At 42.1% G+C, this 16,415-nt stretch overlaps 1 protein-coding gene across 6 annotated transcripts in view; it reads left to right on the forward strand.

The window, feature by feature from the left end:
- TBL1X (transducin beta like 1 X-linked) overlaps positions 1-16,415 on the forward strand; it is a 2,018,721-nt gene that overhangs the window by 1,183,945 nt on the left and 818,361 nt on the right. For 5 of the 6 annotated variants that reach the window (XM_044072565.1, XM_044072569.1, XM_044072563.1 and 2 more), the window contains one exon: positions 10,919-11,027. The exons of the other annotated variant lie outside the window; for it this stretch is intronic. The gene's annotated coding sequence lies outside the window, so the exon portion shown is untranslated. The remainder of the gene's footprint in view (positions 1-10,918; positions 11,028-16,415) is intronic. 6 annotated transcript variants of the gene reach the window in all.

The following is a 16,415-nucleotide window of genomic DNA, read 5'->3' on the forward strand; positions in this document are numbered from 1 at the left end:
ATGTATTTCCCCTTGACTTTGTTTCTACGGTCATGGTTAAAAAGTCTGTGTTCTAACTGACTTACCCAGTTAAATAGTATTTGTGAATACTATAATAAAATGTATGCATTTTCCATTCAAAGTAGATTGTTCTGTAAATTTGAGACAGGATAAAGAAGAGTGGTTATGATTAGGTGCAAGTTGTCTGTACAAAATCGATTGACTGAGAAGAGTTTAGGGAATGTGAAGATTGGAATAAGACCTGTGAATTAAGCATTTAAGAAGGGATTAATAATTGTAAAGAAAGCTAGAGGTGCACATTATGTTTATGGAATTTTGCAAAGTTCTAGTAATGCATATCTTAGTTATTTAAGTTGTAAAAGAAATGACATTAGGTAATTTTCTCTCAGAAGAAAATTTTAGGTAGATTTGCAGTAGCATGCAGTAATAATTCACTGTCAGTGAAGAGCAGTGAAATTAATATGGAGTTTAACTGTGTTTTCTTTTTGATGTTTTAGTACATGTGGGTAAAATTATGACATGAGAACTACAAATGTGTGTGTGTTTTTGGAGTGGTATCCCTGCTAAAGTCATCTGGACTCCTGTGTGACGCAGCTATATATTTTGCCATGCTGCATTCCCTACATACACCCACACACACGTGCGAGTCTGTGGTATTTTTGCATTGCAGATCAGATTAGTGGGTCTCGTTTTTGCCAGGTTAACTGCTGTTCTAAACACTAACCACTCCCCCAACAGAAAAAAATGCAGTCCATCGATGATTGCCCAGATTCACTCTCTTGTAAGGTTCATTTACATGGGAAGTTCTAAGTAGGTTACATCATTAAAGAAACCTAGGGTCTGGCTTCCTCAGCCTTTTCATTTATTTGCCATTTAGCTGTCTTTATTTTTATTTTATTTATAGGTTCATAGGTTGGTTCTAGGTTCATAAGTTGGTTCTAGGCTATCGGCCCTAGGGCCTATACAAGCCTAGCCATAACAATTCCCTGGCTATTTCTTCCCACAGTATTTACTTCCCTGGACCCCTGTCTAGCAGGGCGACTGATGTGATCCCCAGGGTGAATTTCCTATCTCCCATCCAGTCATCAAGGTTCCTTTTGTAGAGGGCCAAAGAGGCACTCTGCTTGACATGTATGGGCAGTCTGTTCCTGAGTCTGGGGAGTCTCTCGGTCAGGACCCTATCCCTCCAGCATGTTTTGTTCATTGTGATGACAAGGTTTTGATCCCTGGAGCGTGCCTCTGAGGGATTGGGATTTCTTTAAGTGTAGCATGTCCAACAGCTCTGGGTTTGACATGGCCTTGTATGTTAAGCAGAGATCGCCTCTTAGTAGACGATATGCGACATATATAGGTGGAGTTTTTTTAGACGGTCAGCATAGGGCATCAGCTTTTAGGCCTGTGATTCTTTTAGTGAGGTATTTCTGCGGCCTTTCCAGTTGTTGCAGATGTCTTGAGAGTTACATACCAAACGGGATGTTGTATTCTATAATGGGTCTAATGAAGGATGAGTACAGTGGCACAGTGACCTCCTTTTTTTGGATGAAAGGCCCTTTGTGATGAGGTGTGCCACATAGAAGGATTTCCTGACTGTTGTGGCGATGTGGTTATTGAAGGTGAGACCACTGTCCACCTGTGTCCCAAAGTCTCTTATCACACTTTCGGTGTTTAGTGTACTGCCACCTATGTGTTAATTCATGGATACATGTTTTTTTCCCAAAGGGGATAACTATACATGTCTTGGCATTGAGCTTGAGCCCATGGCTCTAGCACCAAGCATCTGTTTCTGTAAGGCCCTTTTGTAGAATATCCACATCATTTGGGGATTCAATAATAACTCCCAGTTTGCAGTCATCTGCAAACTTTATTCGCCAGAGTCCCTTAGTGTTGGCCTGTACTTCAGAGAAGTAGATGCCAAACAAGAGCAGTCCCAGGACTGAACCCTGAGGTACTCCACTTGTCACTTGTCTGGAGCTGGATTTGGAGTCGGCTACTTTTAAAGTGTGGGTTCTGTCAGTAAGCCATTTGGCAACCCATCGGGAGACATAGGGATTAATGCCCAGTTTAGTACATTTATCTTTGATTCCAGAGTGGGGGATGGTGTCAAAGGCCTTGGCGAGGTCCAGATAGTCTGTGTGGACCACCTTACCCTTGTCTATGGCTCTGGAGATTAATTCGAAGAAGTCAATCAGGTTCAGGAGACTAGATCGGCCCTTCACGAACCCAAACTCCAAGGGGTCCAGTGTTTGAAAGTTGCCAATGTCTTTGTTTATAAGTTGCATGATAATGCGTTCCATGGCCTTGCAGATCAAACTCGTCATACCGATGGGGGTGGTAGTTCCCTGGATCCAAGGTGGATTCCCCCTTGTGGAGTCTGATAACTCTAGCTGTGCGGCACTCAGTGGGCACAAAGCCTGAAGTGAGGCTATGATTAAACATGACACTTAGGAGAGGTGCCAGTTCATTTTGTAGTTCATGTAGTACAGAGCCTGGGATGTCGTCTGGTCTCATGGATGCTGTATTCGTAGGTTTGGAGATTGCGTGTTTTACCTGTGTGGCTGTTACTACCGGAATTTGATAATCTTTCGGTATTGAGATGGGCCCTTTAGGGGGTGAGAGGGAGGTGAAGTTTCCACTGAATCGATCTGCCAGGATATTGGCAATATCCTTGGGATCAGTATATTTAATGCCTTTCTGTTATAGCTCAGAGGAGATCTGAGCATTGCGATTTAGATTCTTGACATAGCTATAGAATGCCTTGTGGTTGTCTTTGGAATCTTTGGCAATTTTATTTTCGTAACTAGCTTTGGGGGATTTTATGAGGGATCTCAGCTTCTTACTGAGGCTGGTAAGGAAGTTTTTTGCATCCTGGGATTTTCCTCATTCCTGGAACAGTTTCTTCCTTTTGTTGTAAAGTTTGTTTATGGCAAGAGACCGCCAGATTGGCTTTCTTTTTTTGGAGGAGAGCGTCTTGGTTCTGTTGGGGATGACACGATTCATGCACGAGTGGATGTGCTCGTACAGTGCCTTAGTGTAGGATTCAGCAATCAAACTTTCATTTCCCATCTGCATGGGTGTCATGAAGTTTGTCACTTCTGACTTGAGTTGAGCTTGAATTTGGCTTTGGAGAAGTTTTTTTACGGAGGTTTCCGTACTGGGGGGTAGAGGTGAGATGTGGATGTCAAGGGTGATTAGCTTATGGTCAGACCTGACCATCAAGGGAGTGACCATAGGTGTGGAGCATCGATTTCCCATGTTGGTAATGACCAGGCGTAGGATATTGGAGCCCCTGGTAGGACTAAGGATTAGTTGATCCAGGACATTGGAATTTATGAATTCCAAGAGCCAATCCTCATGTAGGTTTTCCCAGTTAATGGCAGGGTAGTTGAAATCACCCAGTATTAGGGTCTTTGGTTGTATCTTAATATTTTCCAGTATGTTTAGAAAGGTGTTGTGAGAATCTTGGGGCATGGTGGAGGATCTGTAGCAAGCTACAGTTTGGATTGCAGTCTTACCTAGTGTTAGTTGCATCTGGAGAATTTCAGATGCATTGTGTTGGGTAACTAGCCTGGTGTTGTAAATATCCTTGGTGAATATGGACACTCCTCCACCTTTAGTGTTTCGGTCCTGGTTTGGTTTTGTTAACCTGTGAAGTGGACTTGCCTATGACTGTTTTTGCCACAACTCTGGCAACATGATGAGTATAGTCATTTCTCTCAAGTGTATTTTATTGAGAGGAATGTTCCTTAGTTTGGGTCTTAAGTCAATGTCTCTCTCATTTTCACATTGAAAGGGTCTGTCACATGTTCGTTGTTAGAAATTTTAACTGTTATCCATGTTAAATAGTACTGAATCATATTAATTCACAAAAAGAACTTTGTTAGTGTAATGTAACACATTTTATAGGTTCATAGCTTCATAGATAGGCACTAGGCTATCTGCCTGAAGGCATTTATAAGCCTAGCCGGAATGTGTTGGCCTTTGCCACTCCCTTATATTAGTTCCCCATGCCTCTATCAGCAGAGCCATTGAAGTTATCTCTGGGGTAAACTTTCTGTTTCCCATCCACTCGTCAAGGTTTCTCTTGAAGAGGGTTAGTGAGGAGCTCTGCCTAATGTAGATTTGAATCTTGTTCCAGAGCATGGGAAGTCTCTGGGACAGGAATCTGTCCCTCCAGCACATCCTATTTATTGTTGTGGTGAGGTTTAGATCCCTGGAGCATGTGGTTTGAGGGGATATGGGTTTCTTTAGGTGAAGTATGTCCAATTCTGGGTTGGACATGGCCATGTATGTCAGGCAGAGATCACCTCTGAATAGGCAGTATGCAACCGAGTACAGCTGGAGTTTCTTCAGTCGAGCTGCATAGGCATCTGCTTGAGGCCAGTGATCATCTTGGTGAGGTACTTCTGTGGTCTTTCCAGTTGTTGCTGTGGTCTTTCCTGTTGTTGCAGGTGTCTTGTAAGGTACATCCCAAATGGGGCATTGTACTCTATGATGAGTCTGATGAGTGATGCGTAGAGGGGCCCAATGACCTCTTTCGATCTGGATACAAACCCTTTTGTGATTAGGTGGACCACATAGAAGGATTTTCTAACCACTTTGGCAATGTGATTATCAAAGGAGAGGTTACTATCTACTTGGGTTCCCTGATCCCTTATTACTTCTTCTGAATTTAGGGGGCTACCACCTATGTGGTAGTTTGTGGGTACTTTGTTTTTTCCAAAGGGGATGGCTATACACTTTATGGCATTTAGCTTGAGGCCATGGTTTTAACACCAGGTATCTGTCTCAGTCAGACCCTTTTGGAGGATGTCGGTGTCAGCCGGAGAGTCAGTTATAGCCCCTAGTTTGCAGTCGTCTGCGAACTTGATCAGCCATAGTCCTCCTGTGCTTCCCTGTACCTCTGAGAAGTATATGCTGAACAGGAGGTGTCCTAGGACTGAGCCCTGGGGAATGCCACTTGTAACCGCAACTCTTACCATGTGGGTTCTGTCCATGAGCCAGTTGGCAATGCATCTCATGATGTAGCGGTTTATGTTCAGGCTGGTGAGCTTGTCTATAATACCTGAGTGGGGAATGGTGTTGAAGGCCTTTGCGAGGTCTAGGTAGGTTGTGTGGACCACCTTTCCCTCGTTTATAGCCTTGGTAACTATCTCAAAGAAGTCCACCAGGTTTAGGAGGCATGATCTGCCCATAACAAAGCCGAACTAGGTATGGTCCAGTGTTTGGAGGTTTCTAATGTCTCTCTTAATGAGATCCATGATGATGCGTTTCATAGCTTTGCAGACCAAGCTAATCAGGCTTATAGGTAATAGTTCCTGGGGACCGTTGTGGCTCCACCTTTGTGGAGCGGAATAGCCTTTGCTGTGCGCCACTCTGTGGGCACGTAGCTTGTGGAGATGCTGAATTTAAACAGTGTGTTTAGGTGAGGGGTTAGTTCATCTTTGAGCTCATGTAGGACGCAGCCTGGGGTACCGTCCGGTCCCATTAATGCTGTGTTTTTGGCTTTGGAGAGGCTGTTTTAACCTGACTGTCTGTGATTATAGGGGCACTGCATTCTTCTGGTATAGTTATGGACCATTTTGGGGGTGAGAGGGGGGTGAAGTTTGCACTGAACCTGTCTGCCAGGATGTTGGCTAAATCGGTCGGTTCAGTGTATTTTGTGCCATTCTGCACTAACTCCGAGCAGATCTGAGAATTGCCACTTAGATTCTTGACATAGCTAAAGAATGCCTTGTGGTTATCTTTGGAGTCCATGGCAATTTTTCTTTCGAAGGTAGCCTTGGATGATTTTATGAGGGAACGTAGTTTCTTGCTGATACTAATCAGGGATGTCTTCCCTTCTTGGGATTTTACTCTTTTTTTTTTTTTTTTTTTTCTGTGCTAGTTTCCTCCTTCTATTGTATAGCTTTCTTAACAACTTTCTTAGTTGAAGTCATTAGCAAGCTAACTGTACGTGTTTCACGTTTTGCCTTTGTTCCACATTGAGAGGCATTGTTCCTCATTTTGCAGATCGAAGGTTGAGAGCTGTGAATACAGTAAAAGTACAAATGTATGAAAAACACTGTAAAATGAACAACTGATGAACGCCACTGGAAACTAAAAGTTTTATTTTCCAAAAAGTTAAGCGTTTTCGGCCAAATGACTATGGCCTTCTTCAGAACTAACAAAAAAACGAAAGAACCATTCTTAAATACCCCTTCCCAGTCCAACACATCCAAAGAGCTTAACGTTTCAGTGGCGTTCACCTGTTCATTTTACAGTGTTTTTTGTTTATTTCTTTGTTTCACTGGAACTCGAGGCATTGTTTATAGTTCTGATTTTTTTTTTTTTTTTAAAGTACAAATATGCTTATAGAGTGACAAATACAACAGCAGTATGAACAGTGCCATTTAGATGTGCAATCTAACAGATTTAAAAGAAAGATCGATTAACAACTATTTACATGGATTATATCGGATATCAGAGCATTCAACAATAGTATCCATTTGTATTTAACATTTTATCAGACTCATTTTGAAAATGTTGAAGTACTGGGAGAGTTCAGAGACTATCCCAAGGCACCTGCACAAGTAGTTTCACCATAATTGTTGAGAAGGCTTTGTGAAGTGTGTAAATGTGTAATCCTACCTGTCATATAGGGTTAAGAATAGCAGTATGTTGCTCGTCTCATCTATGATGCTACTGAGCATGTTGTCAGACATTAAAGTGTACTGTAACAGCCGGCCATGTTGTGCAGCAGCTTGTTACCCCAGTGATTTGTGACTTGAGTGAAGCTACAGTATTGACACGTGGGCCTCACTGACACTAAAGGAATACATAATGGAGATTTTTTTTCCCATCTTCACAAAAGGATGGGTTGCATTACTTGCATTTCCTTGTTAGGCTTAGAGCTACCAACTTAATTCAGATTTAGTGACATGGGAAATGGAGAGGCAGGTACTGTTGCAGTGGATATACAAGTACATTTGATGTCACCAGGGGGTAACTACCAATCTCTTTTCTGCATCCGAAATTGAGGTTGAAGTGTGAGCAAGGCCAAAGTGTGGCATCATTTCTTCCCATATGCCCATCCTAAATATTAAGACTTCATTCATCTGGGTATCATTTGCTCTCACTGCCACTGCTTAAACCCTAGAACACATGTGACTTTCAGCTGTTGTAAACGGATCAGCCTACATTGGGATATGCAGAACAGCTTTGTCATGTACTGGTCATTGTACAGTCCCAGGGAGTACAATGATGTGGAGTGAAGCGGCATACAGCTGTTAGAAATCATAGTTTATAGCTGTTTTTCACAATGCTTTAAATTGATTAGTGTCTTTGCCCTCATTTGTCCCTGTGCTTTGGCATGTCATTCTTGCTCCTTATATAGACTGCAGATGTTTCCTCTGTTGGTGGTTTTTGGTTATTTGTAAACCGTTCTCTGGTACTGCCGGTACCCCTCCCATTAACACCTGCTTCTTTCACATCATGTCTGAAAATGCCTCTTCATGAAATACAGTCAAGTCCTGTGGCTGCTGTGTGTCCTCTCAGTTTCATGTTCCTGTTTAACTTAGCAGTCTTTTATTGCTTTATGCCTACAACTACTGCAACAGGCTTATTTGAATCTAAAAGTATGGTACATTCATTAAAAGTTAAGGTAATTTTTTGTTTGATGGCAATGTGTGGACAGGTCTATATTGGCAGTAATTTCATTTGCCATTTTTATTTTATTTGCATTTCGTGTTAACAGGTGCCTTTCACTGGAGACATGAGGCAGTTTCTTGCTTCTATTGTTATCTTAATATGTGTTCTGTAATTGAAGCAGAAAACTAGTGTTCAGTAATATACCTGACCTGAATAACTACATCAGGTACATGGCGAGCTGTACGCTGTGTCTGTGTGTACTGGAGCAGGGTGGAATAGCCTAGCTTACACAAGGGCAGCTCTAAAAATTAACTAGATAATTGTAGACTAGTGATTTACTTGTCTGCATGTTTATTGACTGGGTAGGTTGACTAGTCATAGTCCCTTTACAGCCATGACCTAAGCCACATGGCAAGTAAAACAAATTAACAGTATTGCCTGAGTTCAAACTGCCTAACAATTGAACAACAGTGGTGACATCATGGGGCTTTTCAGTATTAACCCAACATACCTCTTGTGACTGGGCTACTGCTTATGGTTTACAAGGAGAACAGATTGAATACATTACTTATGGATGTTAATAACATCTGTAACTACATAACATACAGAAGGATGATGAAAAAGTTAGAGTTTTGATGAAATATATATAAAACTGGGTATCTTTTAAGTGGCAGAGGGCAGCATTTAGGGAGCAATGTCACGTGAAAAGCTATGACCAGAGTGCTATAAGGTTAAAAGTTAATAGTGCTGCTGTTCAGCATGATTGTGTTTGACATCACACTGGGACTGGAGCCTGTTACCTTGTGGCAACTTCCAGAATTACCGCAATGTAATGCCTATCGACAGCTAGACAGCTTTTATTATGAAATTGCTTAGATGGTGAGGGTAACCTGGAGTAACTCATACCCCCAGTGAGCAGAAGGAAAAAGGTAATTGTGGAGTAATTGTGGTATAGTTACTTTCAAGTTAGATTATACTGTGTCATGTTGTGAGAGGATGGGGAAATCGGTCAGAAGAAGGCTAAGGTGCATTGCCAACAGTATGGATTTTATTATGGAATGCAGGGTGAAGCCTGTTTCGGATTGTTTAGTTTCCTTCTGGAAGTTTTATTCAGTGAGAAATGTCACACTCCATGACTATTTCATTTCCATACATTGTTAGAAATATAGTCACTATTTAGAATAACTGTATTGAAGTACATGTTGTATTCTTAGTATTTCTGTAAATGTATTTCTATCTGTTTTTATCTGTTGTGGGAATTTTCCTCCCCGTTTTTGTAATTTATCAGTTACTGCAATAGGTTTTTGTGTGTATTTTTATTAAGCATTTCTCCCCAACTCATTATAAAATATTTTGTCTGTTTTTGGTCTTCCTCCCCATGTATATAGTTACTCAACTACTGTTTAAATCTTTTTGAATCTGTTGTGGAACTTTTCACCCTGGGCCTCTGCTGAAAATGGGTCATTGGCTCAATTAGACTTTCCCAGTTAAAGGACAGCTGAAGTAAATTGTGTGAATTGGAGTATTAATAAGATGGTAAGGGTAACATACAAACGGGAAGAGAAATGAGAATGTTGAGGGTAAGGTATGAATGTGTTGTATAATTTACAGACCAGTTGAATATGTAGAGTCAGAGAGAAAATGGCTGAAGGGAAGACTTTGGTGGCCCACTTAAATACAGACAAACCTTTGTCTGTGCACAAGAGTCTACTCTAGCTTACTAGCAGCAGGTACCAAAACTTCTAAGAGTCAGTGTACTCTTGAATTACTTTTGCAGGGTCTGTCACAGCTCCTCAAAGGTTGAGGTTTTATATTTTACAGATATGTCATATCAAGAGAACTGTTATCACATACATATTCTGCCCGTCAAAATTAATAAATTCTATATGTTGCATTTTATTCCTGCTTGTACTAGAATACTGCAGGTTGTGATTACAATTAAAATACCTAAAATATTTTTCTGGTAAGGTTTGCAACTTTTACCATCTTTAGTGCAAGATTTTTCTACTTAAGTCAATGACAGGTAGATTTAAAACCTTTTCATCAGTTTTTCTAGAATTTTTCCTCTGTTTTCCTTGATGAACTGTTATAACTGTACAGCTATTTTTAACTAGATCCTCTCAAGTTTAAAATTAAGCACAAGACTGTTTGTGTAGTGTTGGTAGAAAGTTTCACTGATCATTTTAACATGTCCATTCTTAACTCTGCTGTTGTGTAGTTGCATTAATATCCAGGTTATTAGATATGGGCACTTTGTTAATTGTATTAGACATGTATGTTTTTTTTTATTGTTTTATGTGTGTAATTTGTAGCGTCTCTAATTTAACTGTATAACTTGTTTGTTGATTCATTTTTTACTGGGTCAAGCTGGAGAAAGCCATCTTTCCAGCATGCGCAACATTGCAAAATACAACTGGTGTTGGGAAAATAAATATATATAGGTTCATAGGTGTGTACAACTGTATATGTACATACTTTAAAACTGTAACCTCTTGTGAACATGGTACAGGATTTTCTGGTAAAATCATTATAAACTATAATACAATGCTGTGTTTTGCTGTCAGTTGACAAATCAGAAAGAATAATTACTAGTAAGTAAAACATTTACCTGTAAATGATATTAGAAATTGAATCTGTAATTAAATTGCCGTATAGATGTAATTGTTATGCTGATGAATATCTACTCATCGCAAAAGTGTTTCACCATTACTATCCTAAGTGCTTGGTACCTAAATAGTTTCATACTTTCAGCTTCATCAGAGGCTCTTTCCAGTGGAAAGATAATGTGCTTTTAATGTGTTGCTTTCTTCTGTAGCTGTGCAGATTGTTACACCACAGCTCTAAAAATCCCAGGGATGGCTACGATTGAAGTTATTCTCGGGCCTTTGACGTAAACATACTTTTTTCTCTGAAGGGCCAGTTCACATTTTTCTGCAAGGCTGTGCCTTTGGGATGGTAGTGGGTATAAACTGGGATTACAAGTAAAATATTCTTTTTATGCTTAAGTTAAAATTTGCCTTGAATAAACATTTCAGTGGTATTCCTGAAGTTAGTATTTTAGCATGAAAAATAAGACCACTGTCTATGATTGTATATCATCTTGAAGTTTACACATTAACAAGGTAAGCATGTAGAAAAACAAGGCCACTGTGTGTATATTCTAGAAGGGCAGTAATTAAATTAACAAGCGCACACAAACCAATGCCACACTGTATGTGTCATCTAGAAGTATAATAGTTAACAAAGTAAGCATATAAAACATGGTCATTTTTCTCTTGTTTGTGTATTTTAGTGTTAGTAAGAGCTGCAGACACAGCTGCCCCCTTTTTTCTAATCCTGATTGTGTGCCATGCTGCTAGGAAGAGCAGTACAGAATTCTGCACTGTAGTTACTGAACTGAGGTAAGTGTGTATTCTGTTTTAAAATGTGAGCTTCATTTTATAAAGGACTCATAATTTTAGAACATTCATGAGTAAGTTTAAGGAATAACAGTGCAAAAAATCTGTCTTCAGAGGCCCTCTGCAATGGGTAACCAGTGAACTTTCCTCTACAGATATTTCCTGGTCATATAGTTATGAATTGTTTCCCATTCCCTCTCTGGAAGGTATGCTGAGTTCTTTACACTCTGTTGCACAGTTAAGATCTTGATCATAACATTCAAGAAAGGAATGTTTCCTCATTAGGCGTCTAAATGTTGAAATCCTCTGTGTTTCTATACCTACACATGCCTGACGGTGCCTTTTGTTGCTTAGGAAAGAAGTATAACACACAACACTGCTAAGTGCCAGCACTTTAACCTGGTCACCCTCAGGGTTTAAGGAGAAAGTTCTGAAGTCTAAAAGAACTCCCTAAAGATGGTGGAACCGGCAAGAGGGCCCCTCACATGATCCCTTATCCATATCGTCCAGTAGTAGAAGCAGGTAAGGAATTGGAGGCCACATATCAGTTAGATTCCCTCTCTTGCAAAGTCTGCCCATGAGGAAACCTTGCAGATGTCCTTCAAGGATGCATCTGCAGTCCTTACAAATTGGTTGTCCTGTCGTCAGGCAGCCCTTCGGTCGGCCGGATTCCAAAGTCTGGGTCTGGCTTCGGCTGGTGTCGCACTTCACCCGACGTCATCACTGCAGTTATTCGGGTATAAAGGCATCAGCCGACGCCATTTTCCTCAGTCTTTCTTGCCGCGTGGCGCCCGAAGCAGAAGCTGTTTGCAAGTGCCGGTCGGTCAGATCCAGAGATTACTACTACCGAATACTACTTCGAAGACTTCTAAAAAGCTAAGTACCCCATTGGGGACTCTTTCTTGCCTCAGCCGATGTCAGAGAAAGTGAATAACTGTTTATCTTGTGGGAAACAAATACCTCATAAAGATTTCCACTCCTACTGTATACATTGTTTAGGCCCAGACCACGACGTAGCAGCTTGTCTAGCCTGTGCTTCTTTTAACCGGCGGACGCTTAGACGCCAGTCGGAGTTCGCTGAACAGATTTTCGGCTCTGATTTTGCCTATATTATGCCGTCGGATCCTCCGACATCGCAAATTACCAAAAAACGCAAAGAAAAGGACTGACACTCGCGGTCCGCGGTTTCGGCCGAAACCACGATTAAGCAAACCGCGAGTGTCTCGGTTTCGGCCGAAACCGAGCAAGCGGTTATTTCTTCAGCCGAAACCATGCCTTCTACTGAGGCCTCCTCTAACCTGGTAGAATCGGCTTCTGAAATCCAACCTTCTGTTGCGGTTTCTCAGGAATTATCAGACACAACCCCTGCACGTGGAGCTGCTAGGCCTCCTGCAGCCATGTCTATTAAGGCCTTTGCCAGAGCTAAAGCAGCCACAGCTTCAAAAACGGTGCCTGCCAAACCCCCCTCACACAGGCCCAGCACCAGCTCCCATATGCTTTCTTTGGCTGAGGATCTAATTTCTTTAATTCGGGGATCCCGGCCTCATCCAGACAGGACCTCTCTCCCACCTCCAGAAAAGAGGCCTAGAGCAGAACCCCCTGAGCCAGTATCCGCAGATGATTCCTCTGATGACTCAGAGCATACAGACCCTCCAGAGGCTCTTTATTCCCCTTACGAGGACTCTGATGCTGAAGAGTCCATTCCTTCAGCCTCTCCATCTGAGGAATTTTCCTTTGGAGAAACCTTGCATGCTATGAGGGAACAATTTCAGTGGCAGGGCCAAGATTTCTCAGACTCCAGAAAAAGGCTTAGAACCTTTCTACATTTGCCACAACATAGGCCTTTAGCTATACCTCCAGTTCTTTCTGTTGTAGATGATGCATTTAATGATGCTTGCACTGCTCCTGATTCATTACCTCCAGCTCCTGCTAAGCCCGATAGGTTCTACAGGGCCCCGGACACTCATCACCATTTATACAAGGCTCCTTTTGCAGATCCAGAGACCATCTCCCAGGGCCCTAAAGCTGTAGCAGCTACTTCTACTAAAAAAACCCTCCCCTCTGAAAGGGAATCCAGGTCCTTAGAGAGATGGGGTAAAAAAGTTTACACTTCTGCTACTTTGTCAGCTAGGGCTTTGAACTGCCAATTTCACATGATTCAATATCAAGAGTTTATGCTTGACCAGTTAACTAAAAAGCTGTCCTCTGAAGAATCTTTAGATAAAAAATATGTTCAGGAAATGGTACATAACATACAGCAGGTTAGTAACCATTCTTTAAAATGTGGCTATGATGCACTGGAGGCTTCCTTTAGATCAGCCATGACTGGCACAGTTATCAGGAGACATGCATGGTTGAGAGAACAGGCATTACCAGACCATGTCAAATCAAAGCTTTTGGATGCACCCATGGACAAGGTCAATTTATTTGGTTCCCCTGCACAGCAGGTACTAAAAAAGATGGAAGAGAAGGCGAAATCTGTACAAACAGTGAAAGATTTCCTACAGGTTCAACCTCCAAGGTTTAGCAGGAACTGGCCCTCCAAAAATTGGTCCTTTCCGGACTCCTCTAAGACACAGCGAGGCAGGAATAGGCGTTCTAGAGGCAGAAACCAATCCAGGGGTGCCTACAGGGGACGCCAGTGGCAAGGCAACAACCAGCAAGGCAAGGACGCAGCCACCACCACTACAACAACTCAATCACAGTGACTTGGCAGTGGCACCGCCTACCAGGGAACAACTAGAAGCACCCTTAGGCGGAAAGCTGACCTTATTTTCCAAGAACTGGCATTGCATCACAAGGGAAAAATGGATTTTGCAGACTATAGACCAAGGTTACAGGTTCCATTTCCATACTCTACCAGGAAAGAGAGGAATGCCAAACCTACCACCTACTCAAAGGGCAGAAGCTCTTAAGCAAATATCTCAGCTATTAAGAATGAGAGCTGTGGAAAAGGTACCATCTATGGAGCAAGGAAAGGGATTTTACTCCAGACTCTTCCTGGTACCAAGAAAAGAAAACAAATGGAGACCCATTCTAGACCTATCCGCTTTAAACACATTCCTCATTGTTCCAAAATTCAAAATGCTGACCCTACGGCAGCTTCTTCCCATGCTGGGCAAGGAGTCTTGGCTGGTAACTCTAGATCTCAAGGAGGCATACCTGCACGTCCCCATACGACCAATTTGCAGAAGATACCTCAGATTTCTTGCAGGATCAGAGCATTATCAATTTTCAGCATTGCCCTTTGGCTTATCTACTGCGCCCAGAGTGTTCACGAAATGCCTGGCAACAGTAATTGCTCATTGCAGACTTCAGGGGATCCAAATTTATCCCTACCTGGACGACTGCCTGATACAAGCGGACAACAAAAGCAAGCTAACAGAAGACTTACAAAGAGTCATTTACCTGCTGCAAGCCCTGGGATATACAGTCAATATAAAAAAGTCAAGGCTGATTCCATCCCAAAGAATAACCTTTCTGGGTGCAGAACTGGACACATCAAAACAAATGGCATTCCTAACTGCAGAAAAGAAAGAGCAACTACCTCTCTACTTCTTGGCATTAACAAAGCAGAACCATCTAACTGCAAGAAAAGTACTGCAAGCCCTAGGCTTCATGGCATCCTGCATAATTCTGGTCCCTTATGCCAGACTGCATATGAGAAAACTACAGTGGTACCTAAAGAATTTGTGGTCCCAACACAAGCACAGCCTAGAAACCAAAATTCCAATAATCCCATGCCTGAAGCAAGAGTTCCTATGGTGGGCTCAAGCCTGTCAATCAAACACAGGTTTGCCCTTCTGCAACAGTCAACCAAGCCAAACCATCACGACAGATGCCTCAGACCTCGGTTGGGGGGCACATGCTGGGCAAGTGCATACAAGGCTTATGGACTCAAGACCAGCTACGCCTACACATAAATCTAAAGGAAATGCTGGCAGTAAAATTGGCAATCCAGTCATTCAGACCATTTCTCCAAGAAGGTCAGTTGATGATAAGGACGGACAACACCACAGTTATGTGGTACATCAACAAACAGGGAGGCACACATTCATATCCTCTATGCCGGCTGGCACTGGACCTATGGGATGTGGCTCTGAGCTACAACATTCAGTTACAAGCAATTTTTGTACCGGAAAAAGAAAACATTCTAGCAGACATACTAAGCAGAACTACCACAGATGCCCACGAATGGATGCTGCATCCGGACATCTTCAAAGCCATCACAAGAGAATGGGGATTACCACAAATAGACTTGTTTGCATCCCCACTCAATCACCAGCTAAAGAAATTCTGCACAAGGACGTACCACCCACTTGCTTGGAAGGTGGACTCCCTATCTTTCAGTTGGAAAAACCTGACAGCATACGCATTCCCACCACTTCCTTTGATGCACAAGGTGCTTCTGAAGATCAAAGAGGACCGTCCAAGGATCATTCTGATAGCTCCGGACTGGCCAAGGCAACATTGGTACCCATTGCTGAGGAGCATGTCTCTGGAACAAATATGGACACTACCCCTGATCCCATTACTGTTGACACAGAACAACTACAACATCCTGCATCCAAACCTGAAAACTCTGCAGCTAACTGCCTGGAACATTACATAACAGCAATTAACCCAAATTTATCCCAAAGGGTTAAAGACATAATCCTGGAGGCTCGTAGACCTTCAACAAGAAAGAATTATGCAGCAAAATGGAAAAGATATCTCATTTGGAGTACTGCAAAGGGAGAAGATGTGACACTGGTAAACATAGCCAACATCCTGGAGTACTTGGCAGAGCTCTTCCATACAGGCCTGTCCTATTCTTCCATCAAGATACATGCATCAGCTATTTCAGCAGAATACAGCTTGGATCCTCCTGTCTTCTCTCATCCTCTGCTCAGACAGTTTCTGAGAGGAATTAAAAATGTAAAACCTCCCAGAAAACCACCATTGCCAGCATGGGACTTGAACTTTGTGCTAGAAAAATTGACACTTCCCCCTTGAACCAGCAGCAACAGCAGAATTACAATACTTATCCTGGAAGACTGCTTTCCTGCTGGCAATAACTTCAGCAAGAAGGGTCTCTGAACTACAGGCATTAATGGCAGTGCAACCCTTCCTGATCTTCCATCAAGATAGTGTGTCCATGAGAACAAATCCTACATTTATGCCTAAGGTGGTATCCAGAGTGTCATTAAATCAGGCTATCCACCTACCTACATTCTTCCCAAACCCACAGAACAGGGGAGAAAGAGTCTTGCATACCTTGGATGTACATAGACAATTACGCTACTACCTGGACAGGACCAAGTCCAACAGAAAAACTGACCAGCTTCTGGTAGCATATGCCACAGGAAAGGAAGGAAAGCCAATTTCAAAACAGACAATCTCCAAATGGAT

The sequence above is a fragment of the Protopterus annectens genome, chromosome 5.part0, assembly GCF_019279795.1.
Source record: "Protopterus annectens isolate FY-2018-M chromosome 5.part0, PAN1.0, whole genome shotgun sequence".
Classification (NCBI taxonomy): domain Eukaryota; kingdom Metazoa; phylum Chordata; order Ceratodontiformes; family Protopteridae; genus Protopterus; species Protopterus annectens.